The sequence below is a fragment of the Barbus barbus genome, assembly GCF_936440315.1.
Source record: "Barbus barbus genome assembly, chromosome: 5".
NCBI classification, from domain to species: domain Eukaryota; kingdom Metazoa; phylum Chordata; class Actinopteri; order Cypriniformes; family Cyprinidae; genus Barbus; species Barbus barbus.
Window position 1 is genome coordinate 17,703,552 of NC_136733.1, and position 6,992 is coordinate 17,710,543.

Sequence of the window (6,992 nt, forward strand, 5' to 3'; positions counted from 1 at the left end):
GCGTGTGTCTATATAACAGCCTACACTTGAAATAATTAATCTTTGAATCACACTGTCAAATCCCTCAATGAATTCTGCTAAAAATAGGTCACGATTATGCCGCATGCTTGCCTAGTGTTAACATAATTTAATTTTAGGAGGTCGTTGAACAGAAAAAAGGAAGAGCATACACTCAACATAAACCAGTGCATAGCTTATTTATTCAGATCGGCTGGAGCAATGCAGAAATGGAAAATCAATCAATAGACTGACAGAATTCTTCATCTAACGTTAGCCAACATTTAAAAACACAAGTCAAAAACAATAGGAAAGTGTATCAAGGAATAGTATTAAAACGGCTTTTAAAAATGCAGGCCTACTTCATGTTGGCTATTTTGTCTAAAAACAAAACAATCCTCGTTTTACTTACTCAGACCATGCACATTTGTTCAGTGTATTTAACACGTTAACGTGGTCTGGCGAAAGACGGGACTAGAGGCGATTCTGCACTTGAAAAAAAGCGCTCGGCAGGAACTGAAGTCACAGGCACGCAGAGAGATAACTCCAACTTGTAGTCTACAAGCAAGCAGACAGTTTCGAAAAGAGCCTGGAAATCCCACACCACCACCGAAGTGGGTCTTCGTTTAAAGGAATGGACGGCGCGGATGGGATCACGGACCGCAGCGGCAGGTTGTAGTGTAGGCCTATGACATGATTGACATTTGCTGGCTTTGGCTAGCCTCCAAGTTAACGCATAAATGCCTGTATTGAATGTTATTATGCATCACTCAAGTAAATTTAAAGTTATTGTAAGCCAATCTGACATTACACAGTTTACATAAAACTTTTCCGTTTCCTTCTAACGTTAATTCAAAAGAATCCCACACCTTGCTGGTCTTATGCGTGGTCATTTTTGAGCTTGCCGCAACTGACATGAAGAAAACGCATGCGAGGTAAACATGTAGTTTCCGCCCAGATACGCTTTTAGAAATGTGTATATATTCAAATATATTCTTTTTCAAAAGTTTTATTTTAACTTGTTATTTAAAATGTTTTAAATGTAACGTTCAAATTATGGTAATTTGAATGATAAAATCATGGGTTTTTTTCTCTCGTGTAATCGACTATTGTTTTCAGTGTCGACTAGCAGGAGCTGTACCGTTTTGTCGACTAGACCCGCACATCCCTATATGGGATATCGGTCAGCAAGGAGCAGCATCCGAGTCTAGAAAACCATTCTGGGAATTTTTGAAACTAATGGCCTAAAAACATAAGCATTTTAACACAATCTAAAGCCTGAGCTTTTAATTTAATTTAATCTATTTTCTTGTATTTACTGGCATATTTCGACATGGAATGAAGTGATGTACATACACTGTGGTGTATTCTTAGAGACATCAGAAAATACCAACTCTTTTCTCATAATCTGTGCCTAAAGGCCAAAGTATACTTCACATTTTACACCTACGCGAGGGACAGCGTACAGTACGCGTGACGCGAATTGCGTCATCAGAACAGTATGCGTGTACTGTACGCGCGCCACTCGATTTTTGTAACCGCGCGTACTATGAACGCTCAGTTGTTTTGCAGTAATCAGGCAAGAACGACAAGTTATTTTGCAGTAATCAGGTTTACCCACATGGTAGCAACACTGTCCCGGGCCATTGTTTCACAGTAGAAAACTAAACTAAAAGACACGGACAACGACAACAAAATAGTGGAGACTGCAACAGGCGCTCCCATTAACGAGCGCTTGTGAGCGAGAGGGTATGAGACAGCTCAGCTTTGGTTTAAAAGAGGTTTAACAGGGAAAAATAGAGCCGACACTGAACATGAATGAAGCTTTCTAGTGCGCATGTGTTGACTGCCTGCGTTCGCATACAACTTCAAATGGAGTATACTTTGAAAGGCTATGCGTTCGACTGTACACATGCGGTAGCGCACGCGTATAAAAACAAAGTATACTCAAGGCCTTTATGTAGACACAGACAAATACCTGGGCTTTCCATTCAATACTTGCTTACGTCTTTAAGACAAACTATTCTTCTAACCAAGACAGATGAAAACACTGAATGACTAAGCGTTAAAACTGTAAGCACTGAAACTGACTATAGCGATTCTCAAGTCACAAGAATACAGATCATCAGGTTACCTTGCGAGACATCTCTTCTCTATTTACGGCCATCATCAATGAAATGTCACCTTGCTATGGATAAAATGATCAAGCTAAAAATACGGTTCCTTTACTGACAACTTTGTTAGCTCCTGCTGATATAATATCTCAATATTTTCTAGGATTTTGTCAATAACAATAATTAGACAATATTTTGCTGAGTGTGTTTTTGTTCTGCCAATTTGGCTGGTATAGGCCTGTTATGAACAGCTGACTCCTGAAGATTTTCATATTCTTCTTACTCTGTGTAGTGGTTAGCTCACTGTGGTTAGTGACAGAGATGAACTGTTCCATTAAGGGGTGATATTTGCCCCCTTTGCATCAAAAGTGCCATTTTGGTGCACTGTATTTATCCAGACTGTTTAATGCAGCTCAGTTGGTAAATGCATTTACATTGCAATTACAATTGCATAAATAATGCTATAATGTTTTAAATATGAAACTAAAACAAAGAACATCTTAATGAATGAGTCATCAAGTCATTCACTTTACAATTTATTCAAAAACTCATTTTTTCAGAAACAAAATATCCTGGTGTGTTTGTTAGAGACATACAACAGTTCTGTGGCTTAGAATTTGATGAAACTGAATAAAAGCATGTGTCTAAAATTTAACTCAATATTAACTACTTGTTTTTTAACTGTTCTAGAAAATGAGTAGCAAATTTGCAATTGTGCTGATATTTAGAAAAAAACAGCCCTCTTGCTCCTGTGATATTGCTTAACTATATCATATGATACAAATAAATGACAACTCATTCTAACTTTATTCTAAAAGGCTACATTATGCACTGAAAGCATGGACACTCAAGGTGTATTTTTGTTTGGTTTTTGCAAAGCCAGTGACATAATCAATGTCAGTTTTCACATTTCTATATTATTGTAAATGAGCAATGGCAAACCCCTGACACTGACAGGCATTCAAAAGTAGTCGTGTCCTTTCAGCTGAGCATTTGTCACTGAGATTAATGTAAATGGTAATGATAACTCCAGTAATTGTCTCTTGAAAAATCAGGGAGAAGTCATATTTAAGAAAAAAAATGATTCCTCAACCTCAGCATGCTAAATTTAAGGCGAGTTACACAATGTTTTTATTCTCCAGATGAATTACTCCTACTTGCAATGTGAGGATGATGATGCAGTATAACCAACTTCCTGTTAGTGAGCTACTAAGGAAGCAAGAGAAGCAAGAGAGGAAGCAAATAATGACTCAAGAGTCCTCACTTCAGTTATTAATGGCGCATGGACTCAAGCCACAATACAAAAGAACTAACAATTTTGTTCTGGCCACTGCTAATTTCAGAAAGATCTACATGGTACTTCCTTTTTGACAAAAAAATAACATGCTATTTAGCATGAAAAAACTTTTAGCATAAACATTTTCTTTTCAGGTGAGGGAGAGGTAAGATCCAAATCCTTCTGGTTTCAGTAGTGTGTGCTGCATGTTATCGCTGTGAAAAACCGGTCATGTTTAGGCAGAATAGGTTTGAGAGGATGTAGAGACTAAATATCAGGCAGCTTTATCACATCCTCTCAACATTTTTCTGGCCACAGCTAGAGTCTTAAAATAAATCAACAGCATTTCAACAAAAGAGGACATGAAAAGCTAGCACAACAGTCCAGATTAGTTCCTTAATTGCAACATGTGAAGACATGAAACCAAGAACAGGGAACTTGAGGTATTCCAACTTAAAATGAAAACTGTTTGCACAAGTAATTGGCCTCTGCTCTCACAAACATAACTGCATACACACACACACCCACAAATACTGTATGTAAGTGCACCCATTATAGCTCCAGTACCATTAGCAACAGTACTTCTACTATATTGTCAGCAAAACAGACTTTCACAGGGAGAAGGTGAATGAGAGGGGGAAAATAGAGAAGAGGAAGAGATTTAAGAGATGTCAAGAAGATTAAAGATACTCAAAAAAGACATAAATCTCCCTGCAGCCATTAGCAATGTTTTTAAACAGCCACAGTACAGCATAAGCCCCACTGGTACAGCTTTTACTTACAGACTGAAGTCTATTAAAAGTGTGATCACAAGGGTATCAAACCATTCCCCGAGTCCTAGCAAAATCACAATAAGCAGCTTTCAGCATCTATGACGCTATTGTTGTTCCCCATGTGTAAGTGACTACTGTCTGTATCCACAATCACTATGTTGTGTTGTAACCTGCTGTAAAAAGCCCCTTTACAGGAGTTAAAAATAGATTGTATGTAAATGGCAACTGGACAAATTCTTTTTTAACTATACAGTGTGTGATCTGCTGTTAGACAATAAAATCCAACTGCTAGAAACTAATATGAGGAAAAAAATTTGAGTACTGGCAACATACCAGTTTATATGTTTATATGTATATGTAATATGTTTGTTTGAGCGGCACAATAATACAACTAGGAATGTTAATTTCGGTTATTTCTCCTAACTGACAACCGACACTCGTTAACCACTTATTAACCGTTAACCGACAAGATTATTTTTAAGATAATTTTTTAAAGAAAAAAATTATATTACACAGCACCTGAAAGTAGTCTCCAGCTAGCTAACTATGATATAGCTGGGGACTATTTTCAGGCGCTGCGTAATATCATTGCGCCTGCTGCACCCATGGTACGGCAGCAAAGTTCCTTGATTATTACGCCGGAATGAGAGTATAGTTCCTAGCCATATCAGCCTAGAAAATCGCAACTTTTCATTTTCCGTCAGTCTTTGTACATGATGTAACTACAGAAGAGTCAAGTTTTAAATAGGAAAAATATCAAAACTCTTTGGTCATTTTTGAGAGCGATGCTAATAGTCAGATTCAATGATCTATGCTAAGCTACGATAAAAGTTCTACCACCGGACCCGGAGATTGGCTGGATGGATTCGAAAACTGTGAAACTCAACTGTTTAACTCTCGGGGAGTTGGAAAATGAGCCTATTTTCAAAAAAAGTGGAGTGTTCCCTTAAAAAACTCGTAAGATATAGAAGCCTTTAGTTTAGTTTCAGTTTAAAACGGCTCTGACAGAAGTGCCGCTGACAGAGATGCTACTCACGCTGTTTAATGTGTTTGAGATGTGCTGTTTTCCTAAATGCATAGCTCACATTTCACAGGTATATTCTCCATCTGTAAATGTTAGAAAGCCATTGAAATATTTCCATTTTGCTGTCAGAAGTGCATGAGCCTTCTGCTTTGAGGTTCTCCGCTAAACTTCACAGACTTCATTGAACGAGCGCCGCCGTGCTCATGCACGCCAAACCTCTTCCAGAATTCTTTCTGCACCTTCATGTTTTGAATCCCAACTGCCTGGAAAACATGACTAAAATGGTATGCAAAGTAACATAGCACTTTATTGTATTTCAGAAAGTATTTTTTCTGCTCATTTTGTTGAACATTTGACCATTATATTAATGTGCAAGTTCAGTGTTTTGGTACTAAGTTTAACTTTGTATGTGTATGCTCCTGAAAAGTTTAGAAAGATGTGATGCATTGTTTTAGTCAATATGCCTCATCATATACAGTCTCTTTATAATCAACTATAAGCAAACAAAAATCGCAATAAATTGTAATATCGAATCGCAATAGTGACTGCTAAGATGTGTGTTTTTTTTAATTGTGACAGTCTGTATATTAAGTGTATCATTCAACTTTTTCCCATGGTCTATAGTTAAAAACAAATATCGCAACACATAGCAATATCGAATTGCGACTTTAGCACAATATTTAGCAACTTTCAGACCCTTTCAGCGGCTTTTTTTTCATAAAAGATACATACTCACAAACCTAGCTGCTTTTTTTGAAAAAAACCTTAGCTTTCATTCAGTTGGAAGATGTCGCCAGTACTGCCCCGCGAGCGCGAGGTCTGACTCCCGGCACAGTATCGCCTCTCTTGGTGTCTGTTCTGTACAGTGAGCGTACCGTACCACAGCAGACTCGTCAACAAATGAGTACAAAACAGCATTTCCAAGCACGCTTAATGTTGCTTAAAGCATGCTTGTCGCTTAATGACTGTTTGGACTTTTAAATATGAACATAATTCGTCTGTTAATATGCTCATAGTTTATTACTCCGACGCAGGCACTGCGCTGAATGAGGCAAAACAGTAATATAGCCAAACCCCCCCATATAGTCGCTTGTTAGTGTAGATGTATGTTGATTTTTTGATCGCGATTATAAATCAGGATTTAAGGAGTATAGTGAGAGTGATTCCTGGTTAACATGTATCAATGGGTCGTGTTTAGTCACTATATTTGTTTAATGTATGACAACAGAAAATGTAAATGTGAACAGCTTTATTATTATTGCATTCAATACAATGAACATTCAATACAATGAACTTGAGCATTATGCAAAAGACTGCAATGTGAGTGGTTATTTTTTCCCTGCACGTCATGTGCAGGGCTCCGTTTTTATGATAAGAGGAGAGGAAAGGTTAAGAATTTTCAAATTTTGAAATGTATCAGGTTTATGTATCTAAATAAAGTTAAGCAGTTAAATGTGCTGGTTTTCACACAAAGAAAAGTGTAAGCTTTTGATAAGTCCAAGAATAAAATGATTAATTTACTTAACATGTTAAATTTGATTTACAGAACTTTTTGTGCCGTTTTCTAATTGTTTGGACTTAAATAAAGAAAGAAAGCTTGCACTTAACCTTTTTACAGGCATTTTGTTTTCATAGTTAGATATCGCGATGTATCATTATAGGAATGTCGAGCCATAAATCGATTATCTCAATAATCGCGGTATCGTGATATTATCGTATCATGAGCCATGCATCGTGATTCGTATTGTATCATGAGGTATCCTGCGATTCCCTCCCCTAGCTTATACCAGATTTTGCAGCACTGCAAA

At 37.3% G+C, this 6,992-nt stretch overlaps 1 protein-coding gene across 1 annotated transcript in view; it reads right to left on the reverse strand.

Moving 5' to 3' along the window:
- Positions 1-4,325, reverse strand: part of LOC306869179 (cytospin-B-like) — a 129,235-nt gene extending 124,910 nt beyond the window's left edge. Inside the window, exon 1 of the mRNA XM_079415820.1 lies at positions 4,170-4,325. The gene's annotated coding sequence lies outside the window, so the exon portion shown is untranslated. The remainder of the gene's footprint in view (positions 1-4,169) is intronic.
- Positions 4,326-6,992: the final 2,667 nt, after the last annotated feature.